Genomic DNA, 14,443 nt, shown 5'->3' with positions numbered 1-14,443 from the left:
TCTTTGGTCTCATGGTGTAACGGTGAGCACTCTGGACTCTGAATCCAACGATCCGAGCTCAAATCTCGGTGAGACCTTACTTTTTTAGAAGTATACACCTTTGTCAAACGTCACTCCCTCCTGTCTTTCCGGAATCACAGCGCAATGCTTCCGCGTGTTATCAAAGTGGGCACACTTCTGAAATCATCCACATCTATTTCAACCTTTTCCCCTATGTCTTCACTGTCCCCTTAAAGCAGCGCTTTTTCCACACTTCACGAGTTCCGGCGTGGTCTAGTGGCTAGGATACCTGGCTTTCACCCAGGAGGCCCGGGTTCGATTCCCGGCGTCGGAAAGTGTTCGGTCTCATCGTGTAACGGTGAGCACTGTGGACTCTGAATCCACCGATCCGAGCTCAAATCTCGGTGAGACCTTACTTTTTTAGAAGTATACACCTTTGCCAAACGTCACTCCCTCCTGTCTTTCCGGAATCACAGCGCAATGCATCCGCGTGTTATCAAAGTGGGCACACTTCTGAAATCATCCACATCTATTTAAACCTTTTCCCCTATGTCTTCACTGTCCCCTTAAAGCAGCGCTTTTTCCGCACTTCACGAGTTCCGGCGTGGTCTAGTGGCTAGGATACCTGGCTTTCACCCAGGAGGCCCGGGTTCGATTCCCGGCGTCGGAAAGTGTTCGGTCTCATGGTGTAACGGTGACCACTCTGGACTCTGAATCCAGCGATCCGAGCTCTAATCTCGGTGAGACCTTACTTTTTTAGAAGTATACACCTTTGCCAAACGTCACTCCCTCCTGTCTTTCCGGAATCACTGCGCAATGCATCCGCCTGTTATCAAAGTGAGCACACTTCTGAAATCATCCACATCTATTTCAACTTTTTCCCCTATGTCTTCACTGTCCCCTTAAAGCAGCGCTTTTTCCACACTTCACAAGTTCCGGCGTGGTCTAGTGGCTAGGATACCTGGCTTTCACCCAGGAGGCCCGGGTTCGATTCCCGGCGTCGGAAAGTGTTCGGTCTCATGGTGTAACGGTGAGCACTCTGGACTCTGAATCCAGCGATCCGAGCTCAAATCTCGGTGAGACCTTACTTTTTTAGAAGTATACACCTTCGCCAAACGTCACTCCCTCCTGTCTTTCCGGAATCACAGCGCAATGCATCCGCCTGTTATCAAAGTGAGCACACTTCTGAAATCATCCACATCTATTTCAACTTTTTCCCCTATGTCTTCACTGTCCCCTTAAAGCAGCGCTTTTTCCACACTTCACAAGTTCCGGCGTGGTCTAGTGGCTAGGATACCTGGCTTTCACCCAGGAGGCCCGGGTTCGATTCCCGGCGTCGGAAAGTGTTCGGTCTCATGGTGTAACGGTGAGCACTCTGGACTCTGAATCCAGCGATCCGAGCTCAAATCTCGGTGAGACCTTACTTTTTTAGAAGTATACACCTTTGCCAAACGTCACTCCCTCCTGTCTTTCCGGAATCACAGCGCAATGCATCCGCCTGTTATCAAAGTGAGCACACTTCTGAAATCATCCACATCTATTTCAACCTTTTCCCCTATGTCTTCACTGTCCCCTTAAAGCAGCGCTTTTTCCACACTTCACGTGATCCGGCGTGGTCTAGTGGCTAGGATACCTGGCTTTCACCCAGGAGGCCCGGGTTCGACTCCCGGCGTCGGAAAGTGTTCGGTCTCATGGTGTAACGGTGAGCACTCTGGACTCTGAATCCAGCGATCCGAGCTCAAATCTCGGTGAGACCTTACTTTTTTAGAAGTATACACCTTTGCCAAACGTCACTCCCTCCTGTCTTTCCGGAATCACAGCGCAATGCATCCGCCTGTTATCAAAGTGAGCACACTTCTGAAATCATCCACATCTATTTCAATCTTTTCCCGTATGTCTTCACTGTCCCCTTAAAGCAGCGCTTTTTCCACACTTCACAAGTTCCGGCGTGGTCTAGTGGCTAGGATACCTGGCTTTCACCCAGGAGGCCCGGGTTCGATTCCCGGCGTCGGAAAGTCTTCGGTCTCATGGTGTAACGGTGAGCACTCTGGACTCTGAATCCAGCCATCCGAGGTCAAATCTCGGTGAGACCTTACTTTTTTAGAAGTATACACCTTTGCCAAACGTCACTCCCTCCTGTCTTTCCGGAATCACAGCGCAATGCATCCGCCTGTTATCAAAGTGAGCACACTTCTGAAATCATCCACATCTACTTCAACCTTTTCCCCTATGTCTTCACTGTCCCCTTAAAGCAGCGCTTTTTCCACACTTCACAAGTTCCGGCGTGGTCTAGTGGCTAGGATACCTGGCTTTCACCCAGGAGGCCCGGGTTCGATTCCCGGCGTCGGAAAGTCTTCGGTCTCATGGTGTAACGGTGAGCACTCTGGACTCTGAATCCAGCCATCCGAGGTCAAATCTCGGTGAGACCTTACTTTTTTAGAAGTATACACCTTTGCCAAACGTCACTCCCTCCTGTCTTTCCGGAATCACAGCGCAATGCATCCGCCTGTTATCAAAGTGAGCACACTTCTGAAATCATCCACATCTACTTCAACCTTTTCCCCTATGTCTTCACTGTCCCCTTAAAGCAGCGCTTTTTCCACACTTCACAAGTTCCGGCGTGGTCTAGTGGCTAGGATACCTGGCTTTCACCCAGGAGGCCCGGGTTCGATTCCCGGCGTCGGAAAGTCGTCGGTCTCATGGTGTAACGGTGAGCACTCTGGACTCTGAATCCAGCGATCCGAGTTCAAATCTCTGTGAGACCTTACTTTTTTAGAAGTACACACCTTTGCCAAAAATTACTCCATGCCGTCTTTTCGGAATCAAAGCGCAATGCATCCGCCTGTTACCGAAGTGAGCACACTTCTGAAATCATCCACATCTATTTCAACCTTATCTCCTATGTCTTCCCGGTCACCTAAAAGCAGCGCTTTTTCCACACTTTCCGGCGTGGTCTAGTGGCTAGGAGGAAATTGCTCAGATTACACTTCCGGCCACCGTGGCGGACGGACGTGTGATTTCGAGCTCCCAAGTTGGAGCGGCCGTTGCGGCCTCGGCCGCGGTAACAGGACAGCGGATGCCTATACCAGGGGCTATCAGATAATTCGGCCTGAACTGCCAACAAGTCGGTTCGTTTTGAACACCGTATTTTTGCACGCCGATGTTAAAGGTGTTGTGCCACCAAATTTTAAGTATGTAAAACGCCTGCTGTAGGCTTCCTCTGCATGCAACGACCCTCAACACGAAGTGCTGGGTACAGCAAGCGCTTAATATATATTTTAATTCGCTTCTAAAAATTACCTAAATGCTCTTCTGGAAATCGGGACCCATCGCTAGCGCCACTAACCATGACGTCAGTGAATTGCCAGCGCAGCAAAGTTTGTGACGTCATACAACGCTAGCGACTCGAGCGACGTGAACGTGAACTCCAGTTACCACAGTTTGTTTGGTCGCTTGGTCGTATCGACACTATACCGATACGACGGCGACGACGACGCGACGCCGACGAGTCGTTAAAACATCGGCCAACTGCCGAATTGCCAGACCGCGTTGTCACACCACGCCGACGGCGACACAAACACGTCGGCCGATGGAAAGTCGCCGTAGTGTGACTGACTCGCCGACCGAAGACGCCAACAAAACCGGTCGCCTGACTGGTCGCACGACGCGTCGTCAATCGACCGAGAAGCGAAAACTGCGCCCCGACAACATTCGTGCCGCAATGAACGCGGCTCTATTTTGTTAGTTTCTGGAGGGTAATAAACGCAGTAAGTTCCATGAAGCCCATACAACTCAACACTAGCGCTAATGCGATCCGTATTTTGGCGTTCGACGCTTCGGCCGTGCTCTTCGGCGACGCCGCTACCCCGGAATGCGTGTGCGATCGGCTCGCCTGTAGAAAATATAAGGTCAGTTTCGTGCAGAAGAACAGTTACGTAGGTTAATTTGGGTAATAAGAGATCAGTATCGGCAAAGGTTTTTAACGTAAAACGTAAAACCAAAGTACGGCAAGCACTATCCCTTCAGTGCAAAATCGCAGTCGCAGCCGGGCACACTTATTTTTGCGAGCGCTTTCGCAGAAGAGCAGAGTTGATGGCGATAAGCTGTCGCGGGGGCTTCGCGGAACCTTGCTGCGCAAGCGCTATTTAAAAAAATGTGAGTTTACAAGCCACGAATTCTGTAAATTAGCTAGTAAACACCGACGTACGACTCCAAGGATGGGCCTCCATCTAGTACACCGGCTATATCGCGGAGTGGAATCGTTTGTTCGCTGGCTCAGTGGTCTCGCGCGTTCCGCCCATCCGGTCAACGTTGCCGGTTCGATTCGCGGCGGGGGCTGCTTTTTTTTTTTTTTAGCGTTGTTTAGCATTTTATGGTTTGCAAATCCATGGTTTTCATTTGTCTGCATCCGAGGATGCAGACAAAGAATCCGCGTCGGAGCTGTCGCGGCTTGACGTGACGAGTCGGCGTGTTTACTTCCGTGGTGAAGCACGTATGTGGGGGAGCAGACGCCGCAGTAAAGTCGCAACGTACCGCAGCGCCGCCGTGGCAGAGCCTCCTCGAAACACTGTGACGTCACTGCTTGAATCGGCGCCCAGAAACCGAAACCGAATCCTGTTCACATGAATCGTGCGATAATAAATTTTTCACTCAGAATATGTGCGTGTGAGAGCATGTATCATGCTTTCTAACGAATTATAAAACGTTTGCAACAAAGAATGCACAAGCAACAAATTTGGTGGCACAACACCTTTAAAGCGAGACCTTATCGAGTAGAAGATTTCCGCGACACGCTCGCACGTTTGGAACTGCTCCCCGACGTGATAGCGTTGGGGGCGTTCCAAATGAATCACGTGTGGGCGGTGACATTCAAGGACGCCGAGAGTGCCAATAAATGGTGGCTTTACGCGACGTGAAAGTGAAGGACTTGCGCTGCATGGTCATCGACCCGGGTAACCAAGTGCTTCGGGTAAAGGTGCACTGGGTCCTTTACGGTGTTCCGGACGACCTTGTGCGTGCGGCTTTTGCCCCTTTTGGGGTGGTGACGGAAGTCGCAAGGGACCACTGGCGCGTGTCCGGATGCAACGAGAAAGGCACGACGACGCGCCTTATGTCGCTCAAGCTCAAGGCTGGCGTGACACCTGACGATGTGCCCCATAAGCTGCGCATCGCCGGTGACAACGCCCTCGTCGTCGTCCCGGGACGCCTGCCACTCTGCCTGCGCTGTCACCGTTCGGGCCACGTACGGCGGGAGTGCCGTGTGCCGCGCTGCACGCGTTGTCGGCGTTTCGGCCACGACGACCGCCAGTGCGTGCAAACGTACGCCAGCGTCGCCGGACCCGCGGGGGGTGACGACAAGTCGGAACACCTCATGGACGAAGCAGAAGCGGAAGAGGTTGCCGCTGGAGGGGGAGGGGACGTGACAGCGCTGACACCTGCAGCCCCCGTTCAAGTTACGGGCAAGGATCCTGTAGTGCAAGGAAATGAGGCGCAGAACCTTAACCAAGAGGTTCCAGCCTTCACGGAAGTCACCAAGGAAAGCGGCTCCGAAGACAACCCGGGGGGCGGTGCTAAGGACGACGACGACGACATCGTCACAATGGACACCAGCAAAGAACAAGCCGGCAGCACCTGCGGTAAACGGGTCCGCGAGAGCAACGCCGGCCCGACCGATGAAGGCAACGCGACTCCCGACGAGCCGCTATTGAAAGCACCGCCTGGGCGGCGTTCGACGCTTCGGCCCAAGCCCAACGTTCCACCAGACAGGAGGGCACCTGAGACGACGCCGGCAGCAACGCCGACGTAGCTGCTACAATGCTGTGGATAGGCACTGACGGATTGGACTTACGTGGGCACCCTTTCGGACTCTGAGGTACGCGCTTTAGAGACACAATTGCTTAAAAACGCCCTACGGCTTAAAGTTCACTTTTCTTTTCTGTGCACCTGTGTTAGCATCAATCGGTCTGTTTGAATATTAGATGGCACACAAATTGAACAGAGCTTTGCGAATTTCCACGTTAAACGTACAGCCGTGAGCTGAAGTAAACGGACCACGGGATCGGTTGCCAAAACTAATTGCTGCGCCGTCTGGTTGTGCGGCGCCTGCTGTCAAGACCACGCACACCGCACGCTCGGCCTATTAGTACAGGACACATGCCGCTATCGCTCGCTTCTTCGCGATTGCTTCAGGGTCCGATAAATTGACGCCAGGGGAACCTAGCGGCCCTTTTGCTGTCTGCTGTGGAAACGGCGTGCTGGCGCAATCGGCGGCAACGAGGTCCCGCTGGCAGAGTTGACGCGCTGGTGATTATCTCGTGCTTGTAGCTTTTTTTTTTGCACTCCCTACCCCACCGCGTCATATATCGAAGCAGATAATGAAGCAGAAAAAAAATCACTGTGCAGCTGAAGAAAACAAGAAAAAACACCATCTTTGTCGTTATTGAGAATAGATGCGAAATTATAGGCGTCCTGAGAATGTCAGCGAAGTTGAAAAATTATTGGTGCTAAGCTTACATGAGGTTTTGACAATGCCTGCTGTGTTTAGGCATGTAATGGATTGGTTTATGATACGTCGTTTGCAGTATGCGGCGTAAGTGCCATTTCGCTATTGCTCGGGAAAATCCAGCTCCGCAATTTTTTTAAGTTCGAGGTGCCCACACATGCATTTAATGTTAAAAAAACTCCGTTGCGATGTGGGGTACCATTGAACCCCGCTTTAAATGCCCATCGACTATCGAAACGCATACGAACTACAGTTTTCAATTAGATTTATTTGCACTTGAAAACAGTATTGGCAGTTCTTGCGCACTTCTGTGACACGAGTTGAAATTGAAGGATTTGATCCAAAGAGGGATCGGCCAGTCGATGATTCAAGATAAAGAGATTACTAGCCTATGGTCTACGGCATGCGGCAAACAAACAACGGTATAATAAAAAGCAAGTTTATTTACACGTATTATTTTACAAAGCATTGCCCAGGGCCATCGTTCTCAGATGGGGGTCCGCCGAGAAAAAAAGGTCCGTGAAGACACTTCGGACTCCGTGGGTCCCTCCGCGATACTCCCAAGTTCTCTTTTTTTTCCCCAAACCCTGCCGGAACTAAAAAAAAAGTGGATTTTCCGATTTATATGCTAGAATAACTTCTCCGTACAGCACAAATTTTAAAGCTTGCTTTTTGCACAACGTTGCAATTATGCAGAAAAGCCACACTCAAAAGGTGGGCATAGAGAGATGTGTATGAGCGACTTTGCCTGCAAGGGTTATTTGTGTGATATTACGACACGTATCCCCATCTTTTATCGTGGGGTCCCCCACCACTTTTGCAAGCCCAGAAGGAGTCGTCGGCACGCTACCGGCCGAGTACGACTGACATAAAAGATCAGAGGTAGGGTAAATCGCAAGTCCTCCAGCCATCCCTATTTCTTTGACAACGCCATGCAAAGTTTAATTACAAAAGTCCCGCCTCCAAAAGAGACGTCACAACGGAGAGTGAGGAGGACCTATCAATTACCCGTATTCTAGGCCGCTGATCGGCCACAAATACAGTCAATTGTTGCGTACACAGATAGTCATATGACCGAACTCTAGCTCGCGCTCTCATACGGAAACTCCAAGGTGTTTATCAAAAACAGGCTACCGAAGAAACAACAAGACAACAGATCTCAACAGAGAAACTTGCATCACTTAACAATCAAACCTCGGGCGCTCCGTACGAATTCCCAGCCATGCAATGCACGCCTAAAATTAAGCTCCGCGCAGAAGATTCCTTTTGTTGATAGCCGGCGCCGATATTTGAAGAAGTCGGGCTGCGCACGCATTACAAAAGAGCCATCACTCACTCCTCCTTCAACATATCTCTGCGGTAGTGGCTACAGCCGTAGACTCGCGAGGAATCGAAACGCGATTCCGTAGTTTTAACAACATCATCCCCGTGGACACGTTTTCGCGTTACCCCGTTTAAGCCTTCTGACCCCTCGACTCACCTCATAGTTCGCGTGTTTTTACTGGGAGCTTCTATCTACCATGTCCCTTATAACACCCTCAAAAGCAATTATCGTCGCCTCCTCAACACGGGACAAAAACGGTGCCACTCAGGTGACAAAAACACTGGTAAAAATGTTATACACTTTGCCAGCTCACCTCCGCCCGTTTCGGGAATAATACGCGACATCGAGACTTTCCTGGAAGCGACGGAAGGCAAATAACGATCCCACACGTGTGCTCCGCACCCCCAACGCACATCAGCCAAACCGAAATAAAAGCAACTAAACAAACAATCAAAACAAGCAAAATAGCCCGTACACCATCTTGAGCTAAAAGAAAGCACCCACGTTGGTCGCCCCCCCCCCCCCTTTTTTTTGGATGTATGGACTGCAATGCTTTCCTTCTGCGACGTTGTGATACCGAAGAACAGAAAGGGTAAGAGCCGTATACGCAGCCACAGCATGCTATGTGGGATAGCGTAGAACCATTGCCGCATATCAGTTGAGTCGCACCGTTTTCAATATAGGGCGATACCCGGCAGTGTTCCCCTAACTGCGCGGCGTGATTCCCTTGGCGCTGATTTATCGAAGCAAGAATCAGTCGCGAAGGGGCAAGTGATAGTGGCATGCATGCAAAACTGGTTGGCTGCGTCTGCGCTGTGCGCGGTCTCGACAGCAGGCGCCGCGCAACCAGACGGCGCAGCGATTAGTTTTGGCCACCGCTCCCGCGGTCCGTTTACTTCAGCTCACGGCTGTACGTGGCTTGGCCGCAAAAAGGTGGCCGTATCAGGTGAACCGCCTTTTCTTGGAAAACGACCTTGACATCATTGCGGTCCAAGAAACCAAAATAGAAAGCGAAGACCAAACAAACCGAATGGTGGATCTATTTTAAGCACGTTATTATGTATGGGTCTCTCATGCCGTAGGCCGATCGGGGGGATGTCCCTTATTCATTAGAATTTCAGTTGGGTTTGACGTGCAACCTATTTTTTCATGCGAAAGTGGCCGTCTGATAGTGTGCGACATTAACTTGTCTACGACAAATTGTCGAATCATTTGTGTGTACGCGCCGAATATACAGCTGGAAAGAAAAGATTTTTTTCAAAAATTCCAAAGATTTCTTGATACTAAAGGTTACGTCATACTGCTAGGCGATTTCAATCGTGTATGCAACGCAGATGATAGAGCGGCCAATGTGATGGTCCGTGACTCCAGTGCGCTATTGTTAAACACAATGGTCCACGAATATAACTTGGAGGACATTGGCCGAACACTTACGGCGGGAATGACAAGTCAGTACACACACTTCCAGAACGGTAGTCAAGCCAGACTGGACAGAATTTACGCTTCCACAGATCTAGTCCCCCATTACAACAATTATCAGATAAAGCACGTTTGCTTTAATGACCACAGCTTAGCGACACTAGTTATTGGAACGGAAAAAAGAAAGCCGAAGTTTAATTGAGAACTGTGGAAATTTAATGCTAAGTTATTACACGACGAGGTGTTTTCGGATAGAGTAAAAGAGAAAATTAAACTACTGTTCAAAGAAAATGATGAGAACATAGGCATAGAGTGGGAAACTTTTAAACAAGAAGTGAAAATGGATGCCATAGAACGGTCGGCAGTGTTACGGCGAAAAGACAAAGAGAAAGAAAATGAACTGCTTACTGAACTCCAGTTTCTCTTGAGCGCGCAGAATGCGCACGTGGAAAATAACGCTAGCCAAGTAAAACAAGTAAAAGCCGAGTTAGAGCACATAGACGCCGAAAAATATAAAGAGGCCATATTAAGAGCCCGCGCAGAGAAGTTATGGCTTGGGGAACGACCAACAAAACGTGCTTTGTGTGACGAAAAAAGATACGCAACTCGAAACGAGATACAAGCGGTTGAATACGATGGCTGTATTGCGCGTGATAGTCGAACCATCCAGCGTGCTTTTTACGAGCATTATCGCGATCTGTTAGGGCGGAAGCGGCAATTTGAAGAGGGTTTTCGGCATCATCTTCTGCAGAAAATGCCGGAGCTGGATTCGGAAATTAGAACAAAACTGGAAGAGCCGATAACCCTAGCAGAGATAGAGCAAGCCATTGACGATTTCAGCCCTGATAAGGCCCCTGGTCCAGACGGCATAGGGGCCTGTTTTTATAAAGCCTTTAGGGCGGAGTTGGCAATCATCCTTTATCGTGTTCTCGTGCAGTCGTACGAGAGGAAGCAACTGCCACCATCCTTTTGTCAGTCCCACCTTGTGTTAATCCCGAAGTCTGATGATCCCGTCAAACTTTAATCGGTAAAGGGTTACAGGCCAATTAGTCTCACTAATGGGGACTATAAGGTCTATATGAAAGTATTGGCCAGAAGAGTACAGGGTATTATAACATCTGCAGTGGGGCCCCACCAAACATGTGGAATAATGGGGCCCTCAATAATGACTAACATACACGTGGCCAGAAGCATTTTAGAATGTGTGGATGCTTCTGGAGGGCAAGTGGCTATTCTGCAGCTAGATTGGGAAAAAGCGTTCGATTGTGTCGCCCATGATATTCTGTTTGAAATACTGGAACATGTCAACATCGGTTCAGTTATACTAGAAGGCGTCAAAATGAGCTACTTCCAGAGCACAACAAGTGTCATCGTTAACAAAACACTCACTGAACGGATTGCGATACGTTCCTCAATTAAGCAAGGCTGCCCACTGGCACCGCTGCTTTTCGCGATATACCTCGAGCCCTTCTGTTTAAGTGTCTTAAACAGCGATGATGTGTGCGGATACCGGCTGACTTCAAGTGAAGTTAAAATATTGGCCTATGCCGATGATGTTGCCGTCATATGTCAGGACAAACCAAGCATTACCGCTGCTGTACAAAAAGCAAAACTTTTTGGCAAACATACCGGAAGCATGGTAAACTGGGGCAAATGCCTCGGATTTTGGCATGGTGAATGGGAAGCCCCGGAACAAACATACGAAAACGTCCAGTGGACCATCACGCCCTCCAGGTACCTTGGTGTGCCACTAGATTACCACCGCGACACGGATACTTTCTGGGCAGAGCAAATCGAACTCGTCTGGGAAAAGACGATGAAGTGGGGCGGACGCGATTTATCGACGTTTGCCCGAGAAACGGTATGTAATATTTTTCTAGTTGCCAAGGTGTGGTATGTGTTACAGGTTCTTTTCATGACGCGGTCAAACATACAACAGTTGCACAGAGTGTTTGCAATTTTTGTTTGAGGCTCCACGTGGGAGCGCACGAGCCGTTCCAATTTGTTTCTACCTGTTTTTTTTTCGGTCTTCGGTCTCATGGTGTAATGGCTAGCACTCTGGACTCTGAATCCAGCGATCCGAGTTCAAATCTCGGTGAGACCTTACATTTTTAGATGTATAACACACTTTTGCCAATCGTTACTCCGGCCCGTCTTTCCTTATTCACAGCGCAATGCGTCCGCCTGTTCCCAAAATGAGCCCTCTTATGAAATAACGTGCATTTATTTCAAGTTTTGCATGTCTTCACGGTCCCCTTAAAGCAGCGCTTCTTTCACACTCGGCGTGTTCCGGCGTTGTCTAGTGGCTAGGATACCTGGCTCTCACCCAGGAGGCCCGGGTTCGATTCCCGGCGTCGGAAAGTCTTCGGTCTCATGGTGTAATGGCTAGCACTCTGGACTCTGAATCCAGCGATCCGAGTTCAAATCTCGGTGAGACCTTACATTTTTAGATGTATAACACACTTTTGCCAATCGTTACTCCGGCCCGTCTTTCCTTATTCACAGCGCAATGCGTCCGCCTGTTCCCAAAATGAGCCCTCTTATGAAATAACGTGCATTTATTTCAAGTTTTGCATGTCTTCACGGTCCCCTTAAAGCAGCGCTTCTTTCACACTCGGCGTGTTCCGGCGTTGTCTAGTGGCTAGGATACCTGGCTCTCACCCAGGAGGCCCGGGTTCGATTCCCGGCGTCGGAAAGTCTTCGGTCTCATGGTGTAATGGCTAGCACTCTGGACTCTGAATCCAGCGATCCGAGTTCAAATCTCGGTGAGACCTTACATTTTTAGATGTATAACACACTTTTGCCTATCGTTACTCCGGCCCGTCTTTCCTTATTCAGAGCGCAATGCGTCCGCCTGTTCCCAAAATGAGCCCTCTTATGAAATAACGTGCATTTATTTCAAGTTTTGCATGTCTTCACGGTCCCCTTAAAGCAGCGCTTCTTTCACACTCGGCGTGTTCCGGCGTTGTCTAGTGGCTAGGATACCTGGCTCTCACCCAGGAGGCCCGGGTTCGATTCCCGGCGTCGGAAAGTCTTCGGTCTCATGGTGTAATGGCTAGCACTCTGGACTCTGAATCCAGCGATCCGATTTCAAATCTCGGGGAGACCTTACATTTTTAGATGTATAACACACTTTTGCCAATCGCTACTCCGGCCCGTCTTTCCTTATTCACAGCGCAATGCGTCCGCCTGTTCCCAAAATGAGCCCTCTTATGAAATAACGTGCATTTATTTCAAGTTTTGCATGTCTTCACGGTCACCTTAAAGCAGCGCTTCTTTCACACTCGGCGTGTTCCGGCGTTGTCTAGTGGCTAGGATACCTGGCTCTCACCCAGGAGGCCCGGGTTCGATTCCCGGCGTCCGAAAGTCTTCGGTCTCATGGTGTAATGGCTAGCACTCTGGACTCTGAATCCAGCGATCCGAGTTCAAATCTCGGTGAGACCTTACTTTTTTTAGAAGTATACACCTTTGTCAAACGTTACTCCATGCCGTCTTTCCGGAATCACAGCGCAATGCATCCGCGGACCTTGGCGGACGGCCCTACCGGATTGACGACTTTCGCACGCCGTTCCTTCTGTTGGGCGTGCTGAAGGACATCGCCGGTATGGGGCCTTTTCAAATGGGCCACGTCTGGCTCATTAAGTTGAAGACTCCCGAGGCTCGTCAACGACTTTTGGACTCGGGCGGACTTCAAGTAAAGGGGCGGTACTGCGCAGTTATCGACCCGATACAACAAGAAGTCACTGTGAAAGTTCATTGGGTGCCGTTCCACGTCGCCGACGCTGCCTTAGCGAGAGTGTTCGCTGACTTCGGCGAAGTGAAAGACGTCCGACAAGACACCTGGGGTGCAGCCGGATTTGAAGCCGCCGAGTCAACTACGCGCCTCGTACGAATGATGTTGCGTGAGGACCTTACACCGGACGACCTCCCGCACATGCTCCGTTTTTACGGAGGTTCCATCCTGGTCGTCGTGCCCGGTCGGGCGCCTCAGTGCCTTCGCTGCCGACGTACCGGCCACATTCGTAAGGACTGTCGCACCCCGCGGTGCTCAAAATGCAAAACGTTTGGCCACCTGGCTGAAGAATGCGTACGCACCTACGCGAATGTGACTGGCAATCCTGAAGAAGCTGAGGTCCTCCCCGAAGTCATGGACGACGAAGAGGCTGAGCTTGCTGCTTCGGCAGCTACCGGTACGACGAAGCCTCCTGCCAAAGAAGCTGACGAGGCGGTAGGCGGAAACGCCCCCTTCGACGCTCCACCAAACACCAAGGACGTCGCCATCAACGAGGCAGCAGGAGCAACCAAGACGATACAAGGCGAAGGCAACGGCGCCGAAGAAAAAGAAGGCAACCACTCCACCCAGAAACTGCTACACTCCAACGATGACGAAGACCAGGCTACTCCACGAGCCGCAACCTCGACGGACACGCAACAGAGCGACGGTTTTCCAGCGGTGGCGGCTACCGCTGGCGACGACTCCACCACGTCACAGGCTACCACTGCTGCCGCAGCTGCAAAGCGGCCGCGAGAATCACCGGGGCTCAACGACGAACAACGCCTGAAGCAGCTCGAACGTGAGTGGTCTGTAGTGGCCAGCAAAAACAAAAAAAGCAAACTACCAGCGCAGCAGAATCGCTCTGCTATCGTATCCCGCCCATTTAGAATGTAGATGTAACATCGAATGTAAACGCCTAGGTGTCTGTGTGAGTGACTCCCCTTTTTCAAATGCCCCTCCATGTAGCAACACTTAACGTCAGAGGATTAGGCTCGAAGAAGCGACAAATGCAGCTGCGAAATGCACTGCACCAAAAGCAAATTAACGTTCTGGCAGTCCAAGAAACAAAGGTTGAGGGAGGGGAACACACAGATACCATGGTGCAACCATTTATTGAAGGGTATTACGTTTGCGTAAGTCATGCGGTTGGTACAGCTGGCGGTTGTGTTATATTTGTTAAAGCGGTCCTGAAATGCCTTCCGCCGATGCATGGATGTACATGTAACCAAATAAAGCAATGTATTAGCAATCTCCTCCTGCAAGAATTTTGTTAAAGCGATGAGTATTAGCTGAGAAATCGTAAATCAAAAACCGCGAATTATCGTCGCGCCGTATTTCCTCCTCCTTTCAACTGTTTCTTCGCTGTTGGCCTCCCCTCCCATGATGCTCCGCTCCTCAGCGGTGACGTACTTCCGCTATTGCG

General features: G+C 50.3%; 21 non-coding genes across 21 annotated transcripts; all 21 read left to right on the top strand.

Annotated features, from left to right (window-relative positions):
- Positions 1-5: 5 nt before the first annotated feature.
- Positions 6-77, top strand: Trnaq-cug (transfer RNA glutamine (anticodon CUG)). The gene has a single exon. It is a non-coding gene; the product is annotated as a tRNA-Gln (tRNA).
- Positions 78-262: 185 nt separating this feature from the next.
- Positions 263-334, top strand: Trnae-uuc (transfer RNA glutamic acid (anticodon UUC)). Its single transcript has one exon. It is a non-coding gene; the product is annotated as a tRNA-Glu (tRNA).
- A 264-nt stretch (positions 335-598) lies between these two features.
- Trnae-uuc (transfer RNA glutamic acid (anticodon UUC)) lies at positions 599-670 on the top strand. The gene has a single exon. It is a non-coding gene; the product is annotated as a tRNA-Glu (tRNA).
- Positions 671-934: 264 nt separating this feature from the next.
- Trnae-uuc (transfer RNA glutamic acid (anticodon UUC)) lies at positions 935-1,006 on the top strand. Its single transcript has one exon. It is a non-coding gene; the product is annotated as a tRNA-Glu (tRNA).
- A 7-nt stretch (positions 1,007-1,013) lies between these two features.
- Trnaq-cug (transfer RNA glutamine (anticodon CUG)) lies at positions 1,014-1,085 on the top strand. Its single transcript has one exon. It is a non-coding gene; the product is annotated as a tRNA-Gln (tRNA).
- Positions 1,086-1,270: 185 nt separating this feature from the next.
- Positions 1,271-1,342, top strand: Trnae-uuc (transfer RNA glutamic acid (anticodon UUC)). Its single transcript has one exon. It is a non-coding gene; the product is annotated as a tRNA-Glu (tRNA).
- A 7-nt stretch (positions 1,343-1,349) lies between these two features.
- Trnaq-cug (transfer RNA glutamine (anticodon CUG)) lies at positions 1,350-1,421 on the top strand. Its single transcript has one exon. It is a non-coding gene; the product is annotated as a tRNA-Gln (tRNA).
- A 185-nt stretch (positions 1,422-1,606) lies between these two features.
- Trnae-uuc (transfer RNA glutamic acid (anticodon UUC)) lies at positions 1,607-1,678 on the top strand. Its single transcript has one exon. It is a non-coding gene; the product is annotated as a tRNA-Glu (tRNA).
- A 7-nt stretch (positions 1,679-1,685) lies between these two features.
- On the top strand, positions 1,686-1,757 carry Trnaq-cug (transfer RNA glutamine (anticodon CUG)). Its single transcript has one exon. It is a non-coding gene; the product is annotated as a tRNA-Gln (tRNA).
- Positions 1,758-1,942: 185 nt separating this feature from the next.
- Trnae-uuc (transfer RNA glutamic acid (anticodon UUC)) lies at positions 1,943-2,014 on the top strand. The gene has a single exon. It is a non-coding gene; the product is annotated as a tRNA-Glu (tRNA).
- A 264-nt stretch (positions 2,015-2,278) lies between these two features.
- Trnae-uuc (transfer RNA glutamic acid (anticodon UUC)) lies at positions 2,279-2,350 on the top strand. Its single transcript has one exon. It is a non-coding gene; the product is annotated as a tRNA-Glu (tRNA).
- Positions 2,351-2,614: 264 nt separating this feature from the next.
- Positions 2,615-2,686, top strand: Trnae-uuc (transfer RNA glutamic acid (anticodon UUC)). Its single transcript has one exon. It is a non-coding gene; the product is annotated as a tRNA-Glu (tRNA).
- A 7-nt stretch (positions 2,687-2,693) lies between these two features.
- Trnaq-cug (transfer RNA glutamine (anticodon CUG)) lies at positions 2,694-2,765 on the top strand. The gene has a single exon. It is a non-coding gene; the product is annotated as a tRNA-Gln (tRNA).
- An 8,512-nt stretch (positions 2,766-11,277) lies between these two features.
- On the top strand, positions 11,278-11,349 carry Trnaq-cug (transfer RNA glutamine (anticodon CUG)). Its single transcript has one exon. It is a non-coding gene; the product is annotated as a tRNA-Gln (tRNA).
- A 184-nt stretch (positions 11,350-11,533) lies between these two features.
- Trnae-cuc (transfer RNA glutamic acid (anticodon CUC)) lies at positions 11,534-11,605 on the top strand. Its single transcript has one exon. It is a non-coding gene; the product is annotated as a tRNA-Glu (tRNA).
- Positions 11,606-11,612: 7 nt separating this feature from the next.
- On the top strand, positions 11,613-11,684 carry Trnaq-cug (transfer RNA glutamine (anticodon CUG)). Its single transcript has one exon. It is a non-coding gene; the product is annotated as a tRNA-Gln (tRNA).
- Positions 11,685-11,868: 184 nt separating this feature from the next.
- Positions 11,869-11,940, top strand: Trnae-cuc (transfer RNA glutamic acid (anticodon CUC)). The gene has a single exon. It is a non-coding gene; the product is annotated as a tRNA-Glu (tRNA).
- Positions 11,941-11,947: 7 nt separating this feature from the next.
- Positions 11,948-12,019, top strand: Trnaq-cug (transfer RNA glutamine (anticodon CUG)). The gene has a single exon. It is a non-coding gene; the product is annotated as a tRNA-Gln (tRNA).
- A 184-nt stretch (positions 12,020-12,203) lies between these two features.
- Positions 12,204-12,275, top strand: Trnae-cuc (transfer RNA glutamic acid (anticodon CUC)). Its single transcript has one exon. It is a non-coding gene; the product is annotated as a tRNA-Glu (tRNA).
- A 263-nt stretch (positions 12,276-12,538) lies between these two features.
- Trnae-cuc (transfer RNA glutamic acid (anticodon CUC)) lies at positions 12,539-12,610 on the top strand. The gene has a single exon. It is a non-coding gene; the product is annotated as a tRNA-Glu (tRNA).
- Positions 12,611-12,617: 7 nt separating this feature from the next.
- Positions 12,618-12,689, top strand: Trnaq-cug (transfer RNA glutamine (anticodon CUG)). The gene has a single exon. It is a non-coding gene; the product is annotated as a tRNA-Gln (tRNA).
- The last annotated feature ends 1,754 nt before the right edge of the window (positions 12,690-14,443 follow it).

The sequence above is a fragment of the Haemaphysalis longicornis genome, unplaced genomic scaffold (assembly GCF_048455015.1).
Source record: "Haemaphysalis longicornis isolate Haplotype H1 unplaced genomic scaffold, Haemaphysalis longicornis Haplotype H1 scaffold_3, whole genome shotgun sequence".
Classification (NCBI taxonomy): Eukaryota; Metazoa; Arthropoda; class Arachnida; order Ixodida; family Ixodidae; genus Haemaphysalis; species Haemaphysalis longicornis.
Note: the sequence above shows the minus strand (reverse complement) of the source record. Positions and strands in the feature narration are given on the sequence as shown.